At 42.2% G+C, this 24,585-nt stretch overlaps 1 long non-coding RNA gene across 1 annotated transcript in view; it reads left to right on the top strand.

Moving 5' to 3' along the window:
• Positions 1–24,585, top strand: part of LOC135365609 (uncharacterized) — a 66,021-nt gene that overhangs the window by 9,271 nt on the left and 32,165 nt on the right. Inside the window, exon 2 of the long non-coding RNA XR_010413748.1 lies at positions 2,054–2,188. This is a non-coding gene — a long non-coding RNA (uncharacterized LOC135365609). The remainder of the gene's footprint in view (positions 1–2,053; positions 2,189–24,585) is intronic.

The raw sequence follows: 24,585 nt of genomic DNA, 5'->3' as shown, positions 1-24,585 counted from the left end.
CAGGATAGTGTATTTCTCTTGCTTGGTTCCTTTGAGCCCCGAGGCCTAGACGTGGGAAATCTGGTTTATACACAGAAACAACTTCAACTCTCAAGGTCAAACAGCATATCGATGAGCTAGAATTTCTTTATTGAATCTGCTGACTCTGCCTCACATCAAACAGTGTTGTCCATATGCTTTTCTCACAAAGAAAGCTGTGGGGTGTTGCATAAAACTGCCGAATCATCACCATGGCACAGCTGAATGCATGGCCTTCAGGGGACAGCCTTTCTCTCCACTAAGATTTCCTGTGAAATGTCTTACCGTAGTCCACACTATGCTTGCATAAATCCTGGGGATGTAATGAGAGACGTTGCCTTTTCCTCATTTTTCATGAACTTCAAAGTATCAAGCGAATATAATGCTTAGTCTTTTAAATACAATCTCATACATTTCCTCAAAATTCTGGTTGATAAATACAATCAGAACTCTTTTAAAGAACATCCTGTTGGTCTACAGATCAGGTCACAATGTGGATCAAGTTGCAACCTCCTTGTGCATCTCTGTCACTATAACCCAAAATTATCGACAGTGCTCTCCATACAAATATGACATATTACATGGCATTTTACCATAGTTAGTCGAGATTAAAAAAAAAAAAAAAGTGCTGCTCGTCATACAAGAAAGGCTCAGGTACCTGGGAAGTCCAAGGGGGGCATCTGGTTCAAGCAAATTTCAAATAGTATCTCCAAGGCCCTGCTTCTGCCTACACATCATTGCATGTGGGAACCATAGCCAATGGCAAGCTCAAGCCTACATTTGCGGCTCCTAATCCCAGCCAGCATCCATCAATCACATTTTAAGGAGATCTCTGTCCCAGCTGGGCTCGTATGTTCATGTCAGAACCAGTCATTGCAGCCAGGGCTCTGGAACACTATGTTTGGTCTGACCCAAGTCATGAGCCCGAGGGCTGGGGTCTTTGGACCCCCACCCTTTGGCCCAACCACATAGAATAAGAAAGATGTAATTCCACAGAGAAAGGAATGATGGTACAAAATGAAGGGGAAAAGGGTGCTAAATGGTAAAAAACTGAAACATGTTTAGAGCAAGCAAGTCTCTGAAGTAGATCCTTCAGATCTACTTACGTTTTGAAATAGCGAGACTCTTATGCTGTTAGGTAGTATCGTGCTAGTAAATGTTTGAAACAAGTGGAGATCCGGAGAGAAAAAAGGATGATTTGTATCAGGTACAAACTGGTGTGGTATAAATACTCCAACAAGACCAACTTCTAGCTCCCAAGCTCACATCAGCGCCTGGAGCCGGGAAGAGGTGTGCAGTACCATGTTACTGGAAAGTATTTCTACCATGCGGTTGTGATACATGTACATTACCTCAAGACCATAGAGAATGGGAAACTAGGGTAAAACCATTAGGCAGTGACAAGGCTTGAGTGTTTACTACATTTGGTTTTATATATTTAATTGCAAGTTTATATCACATCATTTTTAATAACGGTTTTAATAACCTAGTTTGTATTGCCCAGCTCTTCTCTTTTAAATTTATACCCAACGTCACTCCTTACCTGGCGGAATTTTACGTTTTTACCTGTCTGGACTCAAAAGTCCCCCATCAAGAACTTGATTATCCAAGTTCTACTTTTGGTAGGACAAAGTGCTTTGCCCCTCTTTTCTATTTTTAAATACAAAGTATAGAGCTGTGTTCTGAATTCGTAATAATTCACTTTCTTTGGCTACCAGTTTAACTTCACTGAAATAGGAGAGAAAGTTTGTTCATAATTTATCTTCTTTTAGATTAACTTAAAAAATGCATACAAAATTTATTCCCACAGTAGATAAAACACAAACCACATCACATTAAATTAGCAATATATGGTTGTAGAGGAACAACAAAAAAAAATAAATTCACATCACCAGTTAAAACCAAGAACTCAACTAGGTATGTCAATTAAATAAAAACCAAAGCAACGTGCTGCAGAATGGCACTTCAAAATTCAAAGAAAGGTGATATAAAAGTTCAAAGACTTGCTGACAAGCAACTGCTATTCTCCTTCCAGGAAGAAGGCCAGAAAGAGGTCAGAAAGATGACATTTCACGTTTGATCTACCTCTGAGATACCTCATTCTTCAAATTATTGTGGCCCAAATGGACAGACTGGAAGGACTCAAGGAAAGAAGAGCCGACGTTGTCAAGTGAGTTGTTTATAACTAATGTGTTGGGATGAAGGGTGTGCAGTGAAACCAAATCGAGAATGAGAGGGAACTCTATTCTAGAAAGAATTCTCATCTTCCTCTTGCATCTACACGAGTTGCAAATTACACCAAATTATTTTCAAAGGCAAACAAGAAAGTGTGGGGCTTCTCCTTGTCAGTAACCAGTAATTTCCTTAGGGATAAAATTCATAAATCACTATCTTACTTTGGGAGTCAAGTGCTATTATCTGGAAGACTTGTTCTTTAAAGCAGCGGAATAACACTAAAGACAACAGAAATATTTCTCTTTAATTAATTTTCACTGTGGTCATTTTTGACCGTGATTATAGACCAATGTTTAATCCAATTTCCCTGCCAGTTGTGGGTTTGACTTTCCCTGATGTTCTGTTTATAGCTGCTGAGTGTGTTGCTTGGAAAATGATGATGAAGTTATAAAGATAGCTTTGTGACTTCACCCAAGACAAGAGGAAACAAAGAGGTGGCTCATAAATTAGAAAATCCTTTTGGAGTGCAGCTGCCCTTTTAGAAATAGGTAAAATGGCAACAAGCTGAAACAAGCTGCCCCCTTTATCACAAGGGGACAATTAGCTTGTTCAAATAAATTTGTCTGTTTCAATCTGGATGGATTATAAATACTCTTCATCTCTATTCACTCACTCAATATGTATTAAAAACCCCCATGGTTCATTAGGTCTTTATTACGAGCTATAAGAAATCAGTGGGAAATTAGGGTACTATGAAAAGGAAAAGATGACTGTTTCTGAGACCAAAAATTTATCCTTGTACATCCCAGTGCATCCTTATTTGGAAGAATGTGTCTAGATGGAAGTTGTTTTTTATTTCACAGTTCTGGGTTGTCTCAGGGATTCCACTGAAGTCTGCAAGATGTCAGTTTTGAAAACACTGTGAGGTTGAGGAAAGGGTGCCTCCCTCAAACTGGAGGTAGGGACTTTATTCCTGATGAGCTAAGAACTGGCCCTCATGATCTCTGAGCATCAGTCGGGTGCAGCCCAGACAAAGCAAGGAAAGAGAGGTGGGGCCATGTGAGGAAAGAGGACGGAGCTGTCCCTTGGTAGAGGAACTTCATATTCTATGGATTCAAGGGCAAGGGAAAAGATCTAAAAGAATGTAAGAAGTAGGGCCACATCAAACTGTGTAAGAGAGTGCAAGGAGGTGACCCAAGGTGGATCCCTGGATTCAGTTCTAGAATCTTGTTTTCTGTTCTCATAGGTCAGAGAGACCAGTGGGCAGGTGAGCTTATTTCCTTCTTTCTTCTCCTTTCTTGTTCAGGTTAGCTTAAGGAGGCCAGTCGAGGGAGGACTGTTATTGGGGCCCCTGGATCTCCAGGTCACAGGAATCAGGCAATGAGCCCATGCATGTCAGGAAGCCATTTGTACAATAGGGTCTGATTCTGTCTTAGAAAAGACATGAAGGGGCGCCTGGGTGGCTCAGTTGGTTAAGCGACTGCCTTCGGCTCAGGTCATGATCCTGGAGTCCCTGGATCGAGTCCCGCATCGGGCTCCCTGCTCGGCAGGGAGTCTGCTTCTCCCTCTGACCCTCCCCCCCCCTCATGTGCTCTCTCTCATTCTCTCTCTCTCAAATAAATAAATAAAATCTTTAAAAAAAAAAAAAGACATGAAGAAGGGGGGGGTCATGTGTAGAGGCTTTAGAATGGATGCATTTAGATACAGCAAGGTGCCATAATGAAGGTGTTGTGTGCTACCACTATGGGTTTGGTGGGTCATCTACAACCAGGCCTGCTTTAGACTTGATAACACAGCAATAAATAGGAAACAAAAGTGCATACCTATCATGCAGCCCAAGACTTTTTCATGAGTTAATAGGTGAATCCTTGACTACTGGTAGCAGAAAGGGCTAGGCTCTTGTGACCTACTGAAGTCCTTTCTCCACAGATGCTAAAGTTCACACGGATCTTCAGGTAGGCCTGTGAGGAACAAGGGACATCAGGAACCACTTCCACTCACTTCTATCAGTTCATTAATAGATTCAAAAGAAATTTCTGTGTGTCAGGCACTGTTCAAAGCACCAGAAATATAGAAGTAAACAAAATGGCAAAAATCTCTGCCCTCTGAGAGCTTCTATCTGGCAGGGGAAGAGAGACAACAAACTAAATAAATAAGTCTAGTGTAAAGATAAGCAATTAAAATCTTTTCGTTCAGGGATATGTGTACCTGTGGTAAAACCATCAAGAACAGCAAGAGACTATTAAACATAAAGTTGCTGGTTTTATAGTAAACTGAAGTGAAAGACACCATAGACCTGCCTGGAGGTCACTCGCAAGCTTTCTCAGCCCGGAGAAAGACTGGGATTGGGTTTTGATAACTGAAAAAGTCCCCCTGGTTGGAGAATTTGTGTGTGAAGGAATTGGGAATGAACTAACATCTCCGCCATCATCCGATGGTCCACCCTCTGCCCTGGACGCCCCATGATGAAGCCATGAGCCAGTCTCCCGTGGGGGTGTTCGGGGCGTGGGGGAGGCCCACGTCCTGGGGACTTTTGCTTTTGCCACCTGTTCTCTGAATTCTCACTTGAAGTCTGCCAAGTGCTCTGTGAGGTCCTTCGAACAGTTTCCCCACAGACCAACAGGGTAAAGCTGATACTTTTGTCATGTTACTTGCATCCTCTCCTTATTAGGAAAATACATCAGTCTGCTACTGGACTTTTTAAATGGATGATTTATTAGCTATTTTTCTTTATTTTTATTTTGTACTGGACCACAGCTACTCAGAATTTGATTAACATAACATGATAATCAAGAAGTTCATGATACTGGTTCATGATACTCTTAACATTGCTCCATGAATGGCCTCTTTTATTGACTTCTTTGTTGGTTGGTTTCCTTTAATAATGTCATCGGCAAGTGGGATTACATTAAAAAGCTTCTGTTCAGCAAAAGAAATAATCAACAAAACAAAATGGAAAGGCAATCTATGGAATGGGAGAAAATGTTTGCAAGCCACATATCTGAGAAGAGGTTACTATCCAAAATATATAAGGAACTCTTACAAATCAAGAGCAAATAAAGAAAAAACTAATAATCCAATTTAAAAATGAGAAAAGGCCCAAACAGACATTTTTCCAAAGAAGATATTCAGATGGCCGATAGGCACATGAAAATGTGCTCAACATCCCTGACCATCAGGGAAATACAAATCAGAACCACAATGAGATGTCAGCTTACACCTGTTAGAATGGCTGTTCTCTTTATGTTTTTTTTTATTTTTTATTGTTATGTTAATCACCATACATTACATCATTACTTTTTGATGTAGTGTTCCATGATTCATTGTTTGTGTATAACACACAGTGCTCCATGCAGAACGTGCCCTCCTTAATACCCATCACTGGGCTAACCCATCCTCCCACCCCCTCCCCTCTAGAACCCTCAGTTTGTTTTTCAGAGTCCATCATCTCTCATGGTTTGTCTAGAATGGCTGTTCTCAAAAGGACAAGAGATGACAAGTGCCAGCGAGGATGTGGAGAAAGAGGAACCATTGTGCATGGTTGGTGGGAATGTAAAATAGTGCAGCCACTGTGGAAAACAGTATGGAGGTTCCTCGAAAAATTAAAAAGAGAACTACAGAGCTACCATATGATCCCAGCAGGTCTGCTTCTTGGAATTTATCTGAAGGAAATGAAAACATTAACTTGAAAATATATCTGTACTCCCAGGTTCATTGTAGCACTATTTACAATAGTGAAGGCATGGAAACAACATAAGTGTCCATCAGTGAATGAATGGATAAAGAAGATGTGTTGTGTATATACAATGGAATATTATTCAGGCATGAGAAACAGGACATCCTGCCATTTGTGACAATACAGATGGACCTTGAAGGCATTATGCGAAATGAAATAAGCCAGACAGAGAAAGCTAAATACTGTTTGATATCACTTATGTGTGGAGTTAAAAAAAGAAAACAAATTCATAGAAACTGAGGACAGATGGGTAGTTGCCAGGGGCAGGGAGTAGAGGGCAGGGAAAATGGGCAAAGGTGGTCAAAAGGTACAAACTTTCAGTTATAAAATAAATAAATCCTGGGGATGTAATGTACAGCATGGTGACTGTAGTTAACAATACTGTGTTGTATGGAGAAAGGGGAACCCTCGTGCACTGTTGGTGGGGATGCAGACTGGTACAGCCACTGTGGAGAACAGTATGGAGGTTCCTCAAAAAGTTAAAAACAGAACTACCCTATTATTCAGCAATTTCACCACTGGGTATTTACCCAAAGAATACAAAAACACTAATTCAAAGGCATACATGCAACCCTATGTTTACAGCAGCATTATTTACAATAGTCAAGATATGGAAAAGCTCATGTCCATCAAAATGATGAATGAATAAAGAAGATATGGTGTGTGTGTGTGTGTGTGTGTACACAATGGAATATTATTCAGCCATAAAAAGAATTAAATCTTGCCATTTGCAATGGTATGGATGGAGCTAGAGAGTATAATGCTAAGCGAAATAAATCAGAGAAAAGACAAATACTATATGATCTTACTCATATGTGGAACTTAAGAAACAAAACAAATGAGTAAAGGGGGAAAAAAGAGAGAGAGACAGATCAAGAAATAGACTCTTAACTACAGAGAACAAACTGATGGTTCCCAGAAGGGAGGTGGGCTGGGGGATGGGTTAAATAGGTGATGGGGATTAAGGAGCACACCTGTTGTGATGAGCACCGGGTGTTGTATGGAAGTGTTGAATCACTATATTGTACATCTGAAACTAATAGAACACTGCATGTAAACTAACTGGGATTAAAACAAAACTTAAAATTACTGTGTTGTATATTTGAAAGTTGCTAAGAGAGTAAATCTTAAAAGTTCTCATCACAAAAAAAAAATTGTAACTCTGTGCAGTGATAGATGTCAACTAAACTTATTGTGGTCATCATTTCACAATATGTACATATCAAATCCCAATACTAGATGTTTTCTAAAAAAAAAATTATGTTAAATCTGTAAAATGATCCTGGGAGTTATCCCTGCGTTACATTTGAGAAAGCCGAGGCTCTTTTGCCCAAGATCGAACAACAAGTTGATCTGAGAATAAAACCGAGAACTTTTAAACTCCAAAAAGCACTTCTCTCTGCTGTCCCACATTACACAAATGTATAAATTCCTATGGGGGAAGGCTGAAGAATATCAAAGAATGTTATGAAGTAGTTTACTCCAATCCAATAATATATTCATATCATTTAAAAATAAAGTTGTCTATATAGCAACAGGATTTTTTTCTTTGAACAGTGAAGATTTAATTTTATAAATAGACTGCTGCTGATGGTGATGGTTTTGCTTCTGAAGTTCTCCAAACATCTTTTCATACACAATACAAAATATAGATGCACTTAGAGTATGGGAGAAGAACTAAATTAGTCATTTAAATGTCAGTTCTGTGAATGTCATTTTAATCAAAGCATTTGAAATCCCCTTGTGATTCTTCACAGCATCTTGCATAATTAGGAAGAGCTTTGAGCCATTACTATAGTGTTAGAAAAATTTGTAATTGACAGTATACAACTGAAATATCATCAATAAAAATACTAGACTGTAAAATCATTGAGAAGTGCAACCTTCTAGCAAGTTGGCTTCTATGAACAAATCTCCATAGAGATTTTATTTTTATCCCAGGCTTTATTTGATCTACTGGCAACCACAGGACTTTGAGTTAAGGCTGAAGACATCACAAAAATAGTTTTTTTTTCATGAGATGATGCTTCTCATCATTGTACCAAATTCTCACAAACAGTTCTTCATCAGAGGTATAGTGCGTGAGGTCACCAAGCTTTCAGAAGGAGCCCAAAAATGAAGCCAAATGTGTTGGAATGGAAAGCAAGGTTTCCTCTTTCAGCTTGGCCAACTACATTTCATATATAAGTGCCAGTGTTTCCACAAGAAGAGCTCTTTTTCAAGGACAGTAGAAAGCAACTATCCCACATCCCCACTGAGTCTCCTGTTTGATGGAGAGACTAACCTGGTTGGTGAATTCTATGGGGTGGACGCCATGATATTTATCTTCCATATGCTATCTCATTCATCCAGTATGATTACTCCTCTCTTATACCCAGGACGTTGAGGCTTAAAACTATTAACTAACTTACCCATCTAGTCAGTGGAGAGGTCAAGATTAGAAATGATTTAAGACTGCCCCCCAAATCTAGGCTGCTTTCATAAAATTATGCTACCTCTCAGAGAAATACATTGGCTCATCAAGGAAGAATATTATGAACAGAAGAATGACCTAATTCTTGTTACACGATGTAGTTCTAAAATGGGATTTTAAAGATGTGCTGAAGAATTTATTCTATTCTAAAATTAAAGATATTCCTATTTGTACAGTTTGATAATCCTGATAAAAAATTCTTATTCCTCATTCTTTATTTGTCCAAGAAAAGACTGCTAGTTCTTTTTCCCATTTGGCTCTCATTCTCATTCTTTCCCCAAGGGCAGAGGATGACCACTGGGAGGTTACTGAGAGCGTCACACCCAGTGACCCTCCCCCCAGCAGCCCACCCCATGTGACACAGGCATGTCCGAAGCTCAGGCCCTTGCCTTGCTGCTCCCTCTACCTGGAACAGGCTTTCTCTACCCATCTCTACAGCCAACTCCTTCACTTCCATGCCTTTCCTCAAATACTACCTTTCTCCGTGAGGGCTACCTGGACCATCCTATTCAAAATCACAAACTGTTCCTCACCACCCCCAAATCTTACTGTACTCCATTATTTTCTTTTCCAGAGCACTTACTATTTTCTAGCATATATAATTTATTTATTGTAATTTCTGCTTATTGTATATCTCACCAACTGGAATATAATAAGCTCTTTGTGTGGTTAGTTCATTGATGTATTCCTCGTGTCAGGGACGTATTTGTTTAATGAATGAACAAATGAAGGAATGTGAAACTCTACCTTTCCACACTTCCTCTTTTTCCTTCCATCTCTGCTTGCAAACCAATCAATTATTTCCTGAGCTCTATGTTTTTTGTAAACCCTGCTAAAAAACAGCAAGAACAGGCGGCAGGCACAAACCTTCCGTTCTCTTCAGGCGCTTTCCTTCACGCTCCTGGCGAATGTTTTGCATGGTCTACAAACATCTCCAGCTCTCCAGCCTCTAATACCTATTTCCTTTGCTCTGTACTGGAGTGAAATCAGGAAAGATAAACAGCTTTAACTTCTCCTGTTAAAAATGTTCAGCTATGCCTTATATTTGGAGATGCCTGCATAGGCTAGTGTCAGGAAAAGAAAAAGAGGTCTAGAGAAGACTTGGAGAAACGATCATCTGGTGCAATCCCTCTCTTCAATCCTGAGGGTTTTTTTTTTTTTTTCAAACTCACTTCCAAGGAAACAAGAATCACACCTTCTTTTAAGGTTATCTAGACACAAACTCCATGGTCCTCTTCAACAGCTCATTCCTATCCTCTCTTCATCGCTAATTTCTGATGTCCATGAGCAAATCGTTCTGTTTTCTAATCTAAAATCCTCATGCTGCATTTAAATCTACGGGCTTTGTCATTTGTTCATAGACACAGAGGCTATTATTGAGGCTGAGCCCTGGTGAACACCCACACTTAACGATTCTGACGGAAGCAACCACACAGCCAGTTGGCCGAATATTCCTGATGCTCCCGGCTGTGCTGGCTTCTCCCTTTTGTTTTCACATACATCAGATAGATGTTGCTACTCTTCCTTCTGCCATTTTCCAGATGAGGAAACACAACTTTAGAGAGGTTAAATGATTCACCTAAAGGTACCCCAGTATTGAATTGATGCACCACGATTCAAACTTTGTTGGCCTGATTCCAAGTGCGGTGCTTCTGTTAGCTACCGCGGGGATTTCTAGCCACCCACCCAAAGCCGCTTCTCCTGTTATCCCCTCACTGGGTTAGAAGTGCAGAGACGGGGGCGCCTGGGTGGCCCAGTTGTTAAGCATCTGCCTCCGGCTCAGGTCATGATCCCGGGGTCCTGGGATCAAGCCCCGCATCAGGCTCCCTGCTCCACGGGAAGCCTGCTTTTCCCTCTCGCACTCCCCCTGCTTGTGTTCCCTCTCTCGCTGTGTCTCTCTCTGTCAAATAAATAAATAAAATCTTAAAAAAAAAAAAAAGTGCAGAGCCAGACTGTGCCCAGCTAGGTAGAGGTAGGACATATGTCCCAGCCCTCCTTGCAGTCGGTTATGGACAATGCTACCGGGGTGGTGGGGTGTGGGCCACTTCCTCTGTGTGGTTCTTCATGCTCTTTCTTCTTTCCAGAACACTGGGATGGTGACATCCAGAACAACTCTGGAATGCTAAAAGAATCATCAGCCTGAGTCCTCAATACCTGCTTTGGACTGTTACATGAGGAAACAAAAACAGAAATGAAAAAACCTTGTTCTTTAAGTGACTGAATCTTTTGGGAGTGTTTGTTACTTCTGCTTAGCTTCCCCTACTTTAGACAACCCAGAGTGCCATTTTCCTTGAACCTTTCCAGTGCTGGGGGTTTTAGTAGTTTTCAAGGTAGCTAACATTTTTTTCTGTTGAGTCAAAATACTTACTCTTTTTTCTTCTAATTTTTCCCCTTGGAGTAATCAGAATTTCAGTAGAGTTCAGAATAAGCCTATAAATATTTGACCACAGCTTAAAGGCAACTATATCATCTTTTCTTCAGAGCTTGCGGTTGTGTTTTGTAAACACAGAATAATCACTAAAACTAGAAACCACCTTTCTCCTAAAATGCGCTATATTGTATGGCCTTTGGTATCACTTTTTTTTTCTGCTGCTGCTTTTAAGGCCAGCGAGAGTGGAGCCATGGCAGAAGTTCTCCTCAGAGAATTTTGGTTTAGTCCTCTCTCCAATTTAACCTTGATGTCCAAACAGACTCAGAGAAATCTGATGAAATGGAGGTATTTGAGGGTCACAGGGTCGAAGCTGACTTTATATTACAGGTGCACCTTGAAGAGCAAGAAAGCAAGTAAGTAAGGGAGGGTGAGCACATGACCTGGGTGTTAATGGAAAAGTTGGAAGCTTTACAAAGATCTGTGAGAAGACAAAGTGGTGGGGAATTGGAAAGGCAACAAATGGCCAGAAACCTTCCAAGAAGGCATTAAAAGCCTTTCCTTGCCCTGTGCCTTCCTCAGTCCCACTCGGGGAGTCCATGACACTCAGCAGCACCCTTTTTATAGGCGAGATCACTTTCCCCCTTTCAATTTGCCAAACACAACTTCCAACCAGGACTTCCCCGTTCCTCCACAGCTGGGCTATACCCATTTAAACATGTATGGCTAATTGTTCATTCTCTTCCAAACTTAAACACTTTGATTAAACACCTTTAATGTAATGAATACAAATATGTCCCCTGACTGGGCCACTCAGCTCAGAGATGCTCTTGCTGGCTTGATTTCTATCATGAAAAGGCTGATGAAGTATAATGATGATATGAAGTTCTTAAAAGACACGATATTAAAATAGAGACTTGGCTTTAGTCTCAAAACCTCATCCTAACTTGACAGGCAGGCAAGATCCACTAAAATGCCTCCTCAAAGCAGACATAACTTTTTTATGTTGATACAGTGGTGATTTCAGCCAGTAAAATTGCCTGTGCTGTCAATGCAAATCACCTCTGTAAGATTCTTCATGGAAAAAGATGGTAGGGGAACAGATGAGACAGCAGAGAGAGTGAGCTGGACCTGACCGACCTGCTGACCTCACCCAGAACCATCAGCGGAATGTCTGAAGTTGTAAACTGTGGACAGGGCTTGTGACTCTGGTGGCTGAGAAGGATGATTGCCTTGCTTAATTTCACCCATCTTCCATCCCCGTGGACTTGCTTTGTTCATCCTGCCTTGATTCACTTCTGATTCTCGATTCTTCTGACTATGTAGATCTTTGTCCAGATGCTCCAAAAAAACACATTAACAGCAGAGAACACCTAAGGTCCCTCGGTCCGCAGAATTGTCTGGCTTAAAACAAGAATGTAATTTCCTCTAATGGTCTCTCTTGCTTTCATTAGTAATAGTAAAAGGGCATCTTGTTACTAGAAAGCACACACACACACACACACAAATGTGAAAGAAAAGCTAGATCCTGTTTCTCAACAAAAACCTGGGGCTAAGCTACAGCTAGATCTTTTACTCAAAAGGTCAGTAATCAAAAGCAAAAGGTTATCACTGGCCTCTGCTGTATCTGAAGTCATTTCAAAGAGGACATCGACTTCCTTCCATGAGCCAGGCATCACCCTGCCCTGCCTCTGTGAGATCTAAAATGACCTATTGGTCTTCATTAGGGCACTAACAAGAGGTCAGAAGGCAGTAGAAGAATGCAGAATTCGATCCTCTCTCAGAAAGCCACAGCTTGTCCCAGGGGTACTGGCCCCATCCTTTTTTTTTTTTTTTTTTTAAGATTTTTATTTATTTGACAGAGAGAGATACAGCAAGAGAGGGAACACAAGCAGGGGGAGTGGAGAGGGAGAAGTAGGCCTCCCGCCGAGCAGGGAGCCCGATGCGGGGCTCAATCCCAGGACCCTGGGATCATGACCTGAGCCGAAGGCAGATGCTTAACGACTGAGCCACCCAGGCGCCCCGGCCCCATCCTTATAAAGCACAGTGGCAGGTGCCGGAAAGCCTTCCCAGATGTGGGAAATAAACCTCTTGGAGGATGCATGTCTTTCACCTTCACTCCTTTTAGTCACTCAGGTAACAGATTGGAATTGACTTCTGCATCTTCCTTCACATTCTCTTCAACAACCAGTTCTTTCCCATTCTTAATGTCTGTGCTTAGGCCTCTTTCTTCACATTCTCTTCAACAACCAGTTCTTTCCCATTCTTAATGTCTGTGTTTAGGCCTATGTAGAAAAGTTCCTTTAACTCGAGTTAAACCTACTCTTGCTGTCAAAATTTCCCCCAATAGTATATACCTGTAGTAAATACTTTGAAGACTTCCTACTGACTTCTCCTCTCTGTACTTGCAGGAGAAATTTCCCATTTGCCTTTCAATGTCCAGTTTTTCCTTTCCTGAAAAAAAGGAAGCTACGCAGCTCTGACCAAATGGGATGAACATGAAATGGCGGGTCTTGAGTTTGACTCTCGGGTCTACCTGTTATTATTTAAATAACCAAGTACGTCACTTAACTTCTGAGAGGTTGCATTTTAGAGTAAAAGATCTTAATGATGACACCCAACCTTTAGGCTCAACTGGATGTGTCCAGGGAGAAAGTTGGAATGGTTACTGGGGTAAGGTGAGGTAAGATGATGTAGGGGCAACCACCTGGGCCCACAAGAAGCACTCAATAAGTTTATTAAATATTAAGGGACAAAAAAGGAAAATGTATCCCTGTGTCCCTCCCTAGTTCTCCACAAGATTCTGAGATAATCTTTCATGGAATCCTAGAGCAGGAGAGGACATCGGACTCATCGGGTGGAACACCATCATTTACAAGAAAGAACATGAGCTCCTGAGAGGTGAACTGATTTGGTCATCAGACAGTGCGTTCGGAGGCTGGACATGTGCCTCAGGTTCCTGAGACCATGGCCGGCGGTCTTTGCCCCACACTGCCTCTATGCTAACCAGAGAGGTTTTTTCTCTACCAGATTTATTTTTTTCCCTATTCCACCTTACCTTTTCATTGAATCTAGCACTTTACTATCTCAATTCTTTTTAAGCTTCTGTGAATCTTTGAAGAAGCCAAACTTTTTCTTTCTAAACTTTTTGAAAGGTAAAAGAAACAAATTAAAAAAAAAAGAAACAGGAGAAGCACATCATCTCAATTCTCCTCTCATGCTCCCATCAAACACATATATAGCTTGATCACGGTGGGTCACGTCCTTGTAGCGGGGACTTGCGATCTGAAGCTCATGGACCAGAATGGTTTGCCACCTGTTTTTAGAACACACTTTTTGGTGCAGGTTGTCTATGGCTGCTTTCTGGTAACAGTGGCAGAGTCTAGGAGTTATGACAGAGACCAAAAGAAAAAAAAAAAGCCTAAAATAATTAACTCTCTGGCCCTTTATAGAAAAAGTTTGCCGACCCACACACTTGGCACCAGTTTCAGCTTTTGTCAAATTCCCTTTACACATGGCTTCCGAGAAAGTATTTTCCACAAAAGCCAGGATTTATTTTCCCAGAACATTTTTTTTTTTTAAAGATTCTATTTATTTATTTGACAGAGAGAGAGAGACACAGCTAGAGAGGGAACACAAGCAGGGGGAGTGGGAGAGGGAGAAGCAGGCTTCCCGCAGAGCAGGGAGCCCAATGCGGGGCTCGATCCCAGGACCCCGGGATCATGACCTGAGGGAAAGGCAGACACTTAATGACTGAGCCACCCAGGCGCCCCTCCCAGAACATTTTTAAAGCATTTGATTATTTTTACCTGCATTAAAGGTATGGTATAAAATTTGAAAACTATGAAAAGGTGCAAAGAAGAACCTAGCAATCAGCTGTAATCTTAGGAGGCAGAGGGAGCTACGGCTGCCTCTTAGTCATTGCCTGCAGCTTTGGCTCGGTTGGCCTTGGAGGGCCAGACCTGCACATCGGAGCTTCCTCAGAGTGTCGGGCGAGCCACATAGTTTGAAGCTGAGTTTCAAGGGAGGACATGGAGATAGAGGATAATTCTGCATAATATGATGGGACAATTTTTTAAATTTAAAATAAAATTTTTTTTAATTTTTAAATTAAAAGAATTGTCCCATCACATGAATTTTTTTTTAATTTTTAAGTTTTTTAAGCTCTTAGGAAGAGGTTGCAAAAGAAAAAAAGCAGTAAGAGAGATGAGTAAGAAAATGGAGAGGCCAAGGGACTTTTAAGGAGACAGGCAAAGACTATTTAGCGTTAAAATTGTCTGAGTTGCTCTGATGCAAACTTCCCATCATTTCCCCCAAACCTTTAGTAGAGTTGCCTTCCCACCCAAAGAACCCTCGGTGAGCGGTTTGTTTGGCACCTCTCTCCCTGGTGCGGACTAGCTTCCTCACATTCAGGGCAGTGACTCCATAAACAAAACAGTCTGGCTAGAGCCAGAGATCATATAAAGAGGCCACCACATTAACCTAATACCCTTAGAAATTCAGATCACTTTTGGCAAGGCCATTGGACTTCCCATAATTGTGGAGTCAGGATATTTGATTGGATCATAGGCACAGGAAAAGCCTGGCATCATATGTAGGATATTTTTTAAAAATACATGTCTTTCCCCAGAACATATATGTATGTGTGCATGCATGTGTGTATATATACATACATATACATACATAGCCTTGATACATGGAGACTAGTTTCTTTACACCCTCCTCCCCCCAGAAAAATCAGATGACTTAGTTGAAGTTCCAGCTGGTTATTTCTGGAAACCCATACAAGAGGACACAAGTTGTTTAGCTGTTTTCTCAAGGACAGGAAGTAGGAATGAATAGCCGGGAAGGAGTGATGACAAGCTACATTATTCACCCTCCGTACCCTAAAAGCCAGTAGCAGAAAGCCACCCTGGAAAAGACTTCTCTCCCCCTAGAAAATGGCCACAACGTTATCATCATCCCATGTACCCCTCTTAGGGCTCCCATGCTCCCTTGTGCTCAATCTCCCTGGGTGTCTTGGTGTACATGATGGAAGACACACCACACCCTTCATAAGGACACACGCCACAAACTGCCAAGGAGAAATCATTCCTGAGGAACGTGGGTGCAGGAGAAGATTCTCTTTTATCACGCTAGAGTTTTCCTTTTTTCTCTCCGTGCCAACACACGCAAGTCACAATGAACACAGTGCTAACAGATGATCCTTTACATAGTGTTTGTTTCAATCTTAACACTTTGTTCAAATTTGATAAACATTTGCAGATGCTCCATGTTTCTGAAATATCTTAAGTAAAAGCTTTCCTTTTGTGACTCTCAAAGGCTAAGACTGGACAGAAATCTCACATTGTCAGGCTGGTCTTGACTAAAAGAGGACTGGCCTTTCGCATATGTGATCTGAGGCATGTCTGCACCAGTGCGCTCCACACAGGCTTGGGATCTATGGATGCATTTCTACCAAATGAGATGAATTGCTCGGAGTTAGGATCATTCCCTGTGGAAGTCTCCCAGGGAGGAGTAACCCCTTGGGAGAAGCTCATTGTGCCCCTCTTCGAGTTAAAGCTTGTTCGTGGCTCTCCAGCCTCTCATGCAGAGGTGCGGTCCTGCCCCCAGGGCGGGTCTGGTCTTCCGCCCGCCAGCCCCCGCAGCAGGTGGCTGGGGACTCAGCGACTGGAGACAACCCACGGAAGGGCACCCTTTCAAGCCAGTGCCAGCTCCTGGCACTCTTCCCTCCCGCCCTGAGAGCAGGGCCATCTCCTCTGCCACCAGGAGATTAACTACAGCTCAGCAGAGCACAGCGGCCCCTGCTCACACAGACCTAGGTGTCTTTACTCATCCTGCCTCTGTTCGTCCCCTCGTCCTTTGCGAAGTAGCTAGCATACCAGCCCAACACATCATGCCTTCCGCACACCACACCCACGATTTTCTCGTCATCCCAGCTATTAACAGCCACCTTCCCCTGCACAGCCTGTGCTATGACCACAGGGCCTTCTGTGGGTCCCAGGATGGGCTCTGCCCTCCCCCGCCCCCATGCATTCGCGAGTGTTTTCTTTGCCTGGAATGCCCACCCACCCTCGTCTGCATGTAAAACTCTTACTCAACCCTTAAGGCTCTGCTCAAACACCAACTCTGGCCTTCCTGGGTAGACTGAATGATTTCTGCTTCTGTGTTTCCATTAGCACTTCGAACAAATTCTCCCAGCACTTACAGTGTTGTAGGTTTTGTTGTGTTGTTTTTGTCTCCCTCTCCAGAAGGAGGCACCTAGTACAAGGACCATAATCATCTTTCTATCCCCCAGAACCTACAATAGTGCCTGGTACCTCATAAATAAATACAGGTTGAATCAATAAAATATCATGGTTCCAAACACTCTAGAGAGAAATGCTTTATTATAGCCCTTATGGGTGATGACTAGCTCTAACTAAGATCTTCACTTCAAAAGTCAAGTTAGAAAATAGCCAACCCAGAATGTTCTCGAAACTCCACATTCCTAGGTCTGATTGTGCTGACTAATATCACTCTTGAATGTCTTCTAGAATTTTCAAACAATATGCCCTGAAGAGAATTCCAAAATGGATCCCTCAATCCTGATCCTTCTGGTTTGCCCCACTGCAGTTAATGGCAATGGAATTCTTCCAGTTGCCATATTTTAAGAAGCCAAATATTCTGGAGGAGGTACCCTGACTCATTCTGGAGGAGGTACCCCTGACTCATTCTTCTTCTTCTTCCATTCGCATCCAGTGCATTAGCAAATCCCGTCGGCTCTTCCTTCCACATGTCATTCCTTGGTGCAAGCCGCTGCGCTTGCCTATCTGGGTGGCCACGGCCTCCTCACCGCTTTGCCTGCTTCCACTCTTGGCAACCACCCCCCCTTCATGGTCTATTTTCAACACGGCAACTAGAGTGGTCCTTGAAAATTTAAGTTGGATCATATCCCTGCTCTGTGTACAACTCTCCAACAGCCACTCGTTCCCAGGTTTCCCCAGCATCTGAATAGTGCCTGGCACACAGCAGATAATAAATATTTGCTGAATGAGTAAGTTCACTTTGGAGTCTTCATATAAAAACCCGATGCCAAGAAATTGCAGCTTATGATATGATTGTTACCTAATAAGGTATCTACTATGAATTTACTACATTTTTGTTATAATCATATTTTCAGTATCACCAAAATGTTCCAGAAATATCTGGATACTGAAGATATTTTTCTTCTGTCTAGCAATACATTGACTACAGAATGACATTTGGTCCTGGCCAGTCACGTAGCTCTTGGGGGGTTAGTTTCTTCAGCTTTGAAAGAAGGGAATTGAATATAAAGATTTTCATAGTCCCCTGCAATTTGAAATGTCTATGACTTTTCCGTGAATGCTAGCTCTTTCCCTTTCTCAAAACATGCATGGGCTTGCCCTTCCTGAATAGCCCTTCATTTGATCTGGTTTTTAAAATATACTGCTTTCCCAGAAAGAACCTGCAGAAGACCGGGGAGATTTAGGGCCTGGCAGGTAGGGCGGGAGGGCAGCCCAGCAGAGGCGGAACCAACTTCCCGGCCAAACGGGGCAGCGGAGGGTGCACAAGAGTGGGCCATGGGGACAAGCCTCGCCTACTGCCAATCTGTGCCCTTTTTCTCTCTTGAGATCAGGGCAGGGGGCTTAGTGAAGTGTCCTTGACTTTGGAGAGTAATTACAGGGACTGAATTTTCAAGTGCAGCTCATTCACACTTGTTTGAGAGATTGTGTTTGTTCGAAAAGCTGTTTTAACACTGAGGTTGTCTGCAGGAACTTGCTCAGAGGTATATTTAGATAGAAAGCTAATATAGGATGAAGTCATCGGTGTGAACTCTAGCAGGTTTTTAAGTGATGGGGTAGAAAGGTTGCTCACCCAGCCTTTGGAGAGAAAATTATGAAAACAAATCAACTATGAAAATTGTCTTTACAAATTTCACCTTTCAGTATTTTAAGATTAAATTGAATTCACTTTTCAAAATATTTATAGTGTCGGTTTCAGATACAACTCCTTATAATCTGCAATTATTTGTGTGTGACTTTTAAATTTATCACTTAAGAATGGGAAAATTGCCTGCTTGTGAAATTCTAGACTTTAATAATTTCACCTCTCACTTACAAAGAGAAGATAGCAAATGGCATACAAAAGCAAGGCAGTTCAAATTTCTCAGCTTCAGCCCAGGCACTAACCTTCATCACGAATTGTTCAGAACAATTTTCCAACTCATTGACAACTCTGCTCAGTGATTTTGCAAATTGCTTCCATCATCCCTGCTCCAAATTTCCCCAAACAATGTGCTTTCAATGAGTAAATATTCGCTACTTGCTTATGTTATGCCCAAATCCACAGTGAATAAAACTCGAGTGTGTAATAAATAAAACTAGAGCTTGTAAAGACCAGATCTAGATAGAATCACTTATAGAATTATGTCTTTAATTACTAATGTAATACATAATAATAGGTGTTAAAAATTTAAGAATTACAGAAGTGTATAGTGTCTGTAGTAAAAATTCTTCCTCTACCCCGCTGCCCCCAGGCTCACACCTGGGGTATGAGAAATACCTTTGAAAAATTCTTCTCTATTCATAAACACCTAAATACATACTCAAACACACACAGTAGACATAAGGATAAATTTCCCTTCCTTCCTTTCTTTTCTTTTGCTTTCCTTCCAATAATGTGATCTTACTCTAGTCATTATCTTGCCAATTCCTTTTTTTTTTAAAACCCAATTGTTATCTTAGAGATCCTCCTAGATGCACATTTACAAGTTTGTCCTATTTTAAAAATTGCCTTGTGGTGGTGTTCGAAAGCACAAATATGCTAAATTTATTTAACTATTCTCCCATTTTTGGCATTTAATAATAATGTTGCAGATGTGGAAAGAAGGTAGGGATAAGGAAAAAGACCAAGAAGAACACCAATCTATGCCATTATACCATCTAAGACCCAGAGGTCACAGCATGGTCAGAATCATGTTCAGTCAGGCCTCTGATAATCGAGAGCTCACCTCAGGCCATTATACATCAGGTATCATGCTGGCAGGTGCACTTGCTGGCTGAAGGTCACTGCCTTATGGATGTCCAGGAACTATGTCCTACTCAAGTGGGCCAAAGAGGCCATGGTGCCTCTGAACTTACTGTCCCCGGAAGAACATACAAACGACCCTACTTCTGAGCCTGCTTAGAGTTCCACTCAGAACCTTGGGGTCAGTTCATTCCCCAGCTTCTCATCCTTGTCACTAACACAGCCCCAACGGCAAGCCCCTCTCTTTGCCCTGTCTTTGTGTTCTGCCTCTGATTTCATCCTTCCATGGCTGTCCTCCTACTCAGTCCATCCCACGGCCCCTCTACACCCATACAAATTGGAATCAGAGTCCTCTGCACCCTCCACTTCTTCACAGAGCAGTTCCTCTACTTTCTCTTTCCATCTTGACCTCTGACTCTGAAGAAAAAGCATTATGAATCTGTCATCCTTTCAGGGTGTTGGGGAGCTGCTATCCTTGTTCATCTTCACCATCTCTGGGCTTGGGTCTGAGGATGAGATGAGGAAGAAGAGATCGGAAGTCAGAGGAGAGTTGGCATTCCAAATAAACATTCTTATCCTCTTATATCTGGGCCCCTGTCATTGGGCCATCCCATTGCCTTCCCTTCCTTGTCACTCTCATCTTCTAAACTCTTGGTCATTCCTCCAAATTTATGGAAAACTTCTGTTCCTGTGTACATTGTAACCTTAAGTCCCACCTTCATCCTGGGAGATTCCACTCACAATGTGGGGGTCTCAGTGAAGACCCTGGTCCTCTAGGCCCCTGACTTCCTCCACTTCGGAGATTGTCATCTCCTCTCCCTTGTTTCTGTCATCCAAGGCTGTGCACACACTCCCATCAATCAGAACTCCTCTCCTCTAAGAGCTCAAGTTCACATCTTACTCTCCTCCCAGCCCTCACTCCCTCACACCTACCACACCGGCTATGCAGCTTCATGCCGATCCTCACACTGACATCTTGAGCCTCTGCCTCATCCTCATCCTCATTTTATTTTTTTAGTCTAATGAGTCTTTGTTTGGTTCATCCTGTACTTTCTATCCCACCCTTCCTATCTTCTTCTTCAACCTGTGCTCAATCCATGTCCAAAAGTCAGCTGCCTTCCTCCCAAACTGTTTTGGTATTCTTTGGAAGGGCCGCCCCAGTTCTAGTTTTTGCTTTGTGCATTCATCTTAACCTAATTCCCGGGATGCCTCAAATACCCCATGGCAGGAAGGGGTGACAGGAAGACCTAGACTTTCTCTTTCCCTTTCTCCCACGTGGTAGAAGACACTCTCTAGGTCACTGACATCCACCATACACTTGTCCTCTGTTTTTCATCAGTCTGGCCTTTGGCCTTCTCCTCACTTTCATGGAGATCCAGAGCTGTCTGTCATCCTGGAACATCTTCATTTTCTAGGTCCATGGTTCCTTTAGAGGATATTCCTAAATTCTTCTATAATATTTTATGTGTTGAACACTGAAATTAAAATGGGACAGACTGACTTTGGCAATTACAGTTGTCAAACAAAGCAATGTTGCACACAAAATAGAAAACCTAGGAACATGAATACTAATTATGTAAATATTCCTATGCTGCTTTCATTAGTTACAAAGGGATTATCTATTATCCTAGGTGATCCTTATACTAGTCCTAGGAAGTAGCATTCTTTCCTTTTTAGAGGTGAAAAGCTGAAGCACAGTGATATAACTGACTTCTGTTTGCTTATATATCTAGTTTAGGAGCAGAAGCTGTTATTAGATAACAAGACTCCTAAATATAAATCTTATGTTTTCTTTTATACTTTTTTGGATTTTTAGAAAAATATATAAGTGTGTTCCCGAGGGAAAAGAAGACCAGCAATGCTTGGAATTAAAGCCTAAGGCGTTGTGACCCAGAAAACCCCTTGTCCTTGGAAGTAAGAGTCTAGGTACATCATGATTTTCCACTATCCTTGAACCATCCCAAAGTTCAAGCAAGGGCATGGCTATCAAAATACCAGCTCTAATTTTAGAAGGGATGAGAGGGGGAACAGGCAGAGATGTGAGGTTTAATCAAAAGTGCTATCATTTAGGGATGTTAATAAGCCAGTTATCAGGCTCCCAGTGGGTCTGGCACATTTGACCTCATTATCTGGGCAGCACATGATGTTGGAGCCCAGCTTCTGGTCACCGGGCAGACGACTCAGAGCCACGGCTGCTGAAAGCCTGCTGGAAACAGAATTCCAGGATTCAATAGGAGCCAAGGAATCCATCCACACGCTCTCTAAATAGCATCTGATAACTACTTATATCAAACCAGAACAGCACCTGGGTTTTTTTGTTTTGTATTGTTTTTGTTTTTTCTGACCCATTAAGTTTAGGAGCTCAGTAAATGCCTTATCAAGAAAACATGACGTTTTTCCTGTTTTCAGAGTCTTTTAATTAATTAATTAATTTATTTATTTATTTATTATTTTTTAAAAGATTTTATTTATTTTTCGACAGAGAGAGAGACAGCAAGAGAGGGAACACAAGCAGGGGGAGTGGGACAGGGAGAAGCAGGCTCACTGCTCAGCAGGGAGCCCAATGCGGGACTCGAATCCAGGACCCTGGGATCATGACCTGAGCCGAAGGCAGACACTTAACGACTGAGCCACTCAGGTGCCCCTTCAGAATCTTTTTAAAGGTGACTTTAGAAAGCAGAGTCTATCCTGTTTTTAAGGTGAGCTTTGTTACAAAAAGTGCAGGCTGGGAATAAAAACAGTTTAACAACCCATTCGAGAACTTGGGCCTTGGTCTGAACAACAGGATAGGCAACCATTTCCTAATGTCTGATCTCAAAGACCTCTGTGACTCTTGGCCAGAGATGTGGGGATCAATACCTCAGGTGCCTTGTACCAGAGGATTCCAGATGGCTTCCACCACAAATTCTTCACTGATGGGAGATTGAACCATAACTGTGCAAGAAAGCCTCATTCCCAAAAGACATGACCACTTTTTGGGATTGTCTTGGACATACACTAGCCCTGGAAATGTGGATCCAGACTCAGAAAGTCTTGGGGTCTTCTTCAGCTCTGAGACAGCTGAGAAGCCCATGTCCAAACTGGATACTGGATATTACCAGAAAACGGAACTGCCCTTTGATCATCCTGGTAGTTGGTTTTTGCATCAGGAAGGTTTTGGGGGGTCACTACCATCTCTGGTTCCTGAGGATTTCCCTGGCTCTTGGGAAACTGAGCCTCTTCCCCAGAATGACTTCAGGGATCTTTTAGGGCTGTTGGGGTTTGAGAGTGGCCTAAAAGGGCCAGAATGGAACTGGAATCAAAGGATCTGAGATGCTTGTGATGCTGGTCCTCCCTCGCATGGCTGTCCACTCTAGGTTGACTAGTGCCTTAATTATCTGAGGGCCACCGCTCTTGGACACTTCCCATCACTCAGTAGAAAGGGGAATACTCCAAAGAATGCTTGAAGTCGTCCAAAGGCCTCAGTAGGTTGATTCTAAAAGAAGTTAGACTATTACTTGACTAAACATCGTTGACCGGAGAGACTTATGAACACTAGACTCACTCACATCTTGACCAAGTAAAACTATTCAATCTTGATGGGAAATAAGTACCCAAAGGGCCCCCCAAATGCCACTGCCATCAGCTATCTATCGAAAAAAGTGGCTATTAGTGGTGGGAAAATCCATCTTCAGATTAGACCTTCCCCCTGAAAGCTCAAATGTATGCATGACACATGATTGGTTACTTCATTTTCTCTGAAGGACAGCTTCCTGCCTCTCTCCAAGAACCTGAAATAGCCCCAGGCATGTGCCATTCTTGATCTGCGTCAGAGCATGGGCCAAGAAGCTCAATACAAAACAGAACCCAGGCCATCTTGCTTGGAATATTCGCTTCTAGTTTCTGCTCATCAAGAAAGCACATGGTGGAAAAGATTAAAGCATTAGTTGACTAGGGAAGGGCATAGTGACTTCCCTCTGCTCTGGCAAAGTGGATCATCAGGCTCTTTTTCTCCAAGTGCCAGAGAAACAAAGGAGTAGGGCTTGGATGGGGAGGCCTGGGGGATTAGCGCTTCCTTCTGAGCTCTCTGGCTTATTATACTTTATACTATAACTATTTATTGATGTGTATTCCTATGGATGACCTCTAGGTATTTGACTGCCTAATGGTTTCACAGTGCAGTTTGAGGAAATTAAAAGTGGATTTTTAAAAGGTACAGTCACTTTGGAAAACCATTCGGCAGTTTCTTTTTCTTTTTCTTTTCTTTTTTTTAAAGATTTTATGTATTTATTTGAGAGAGAGAGTGAGAAAAAGCACAAGCAGGGGGAGCAGCAAAGGGAGAGGGAGAGGCAGGCTCCCCACTGAGCAAGGAGCTCGATTTGGGGCTCCATTCCGGGACTCTGGGATCCTGTCCTGAGCTGAAGGCAGACACTTAACCAACTGAGCCGCCCAGGCACCCCCATTCGGCAGTTTCTTAAAAAGTTAAACACACATCTATCCTATAACCCCCATATTCAACAATTAGGTATATAGCCAAGAAAAATAAGCATAGATGTCCACTAAAAGCCTTGTATAAGAATGTTTCTAGCAGTTTACTTGTGATAGCCAAAACCTAGAAACCGCCCAGACGTCCTTCAGCAGGAGAATGGGTAAGCCAACAGTGGCGCATCGATACCAGGGAATACCACTCAGAAACAAAAAGAGATGAACTACTGGAAGCTGCAACCACACGGAGGAATCCCCAAAACCTGTTGACTAAGAGTTGGACACAAAAAAGGATGATTCCTTTTAACTGAAATTCTAGGC

The sequence above is a fragment of the Mirounga angustirostris genome, unplaced genomic scaffold (genome assembly GCF_029215605.1).
Source record: "Mirounga angustirostris isolate CCGP_5_RB_7025 unplaced genomic scaffold, mMirAng1.0.hap1 SCAF_8, whole genome shotgun sequence".
Classification (NCBI taxonomy): Eukaryota; Metazoa; Chordata; class Mammalia; order Carnivora; family Phocidae; genus Mirounga; species Mirounga angustirostris.
This window is presented reverse-complemented; position numbering and strand designations above follow the sequence as displayed.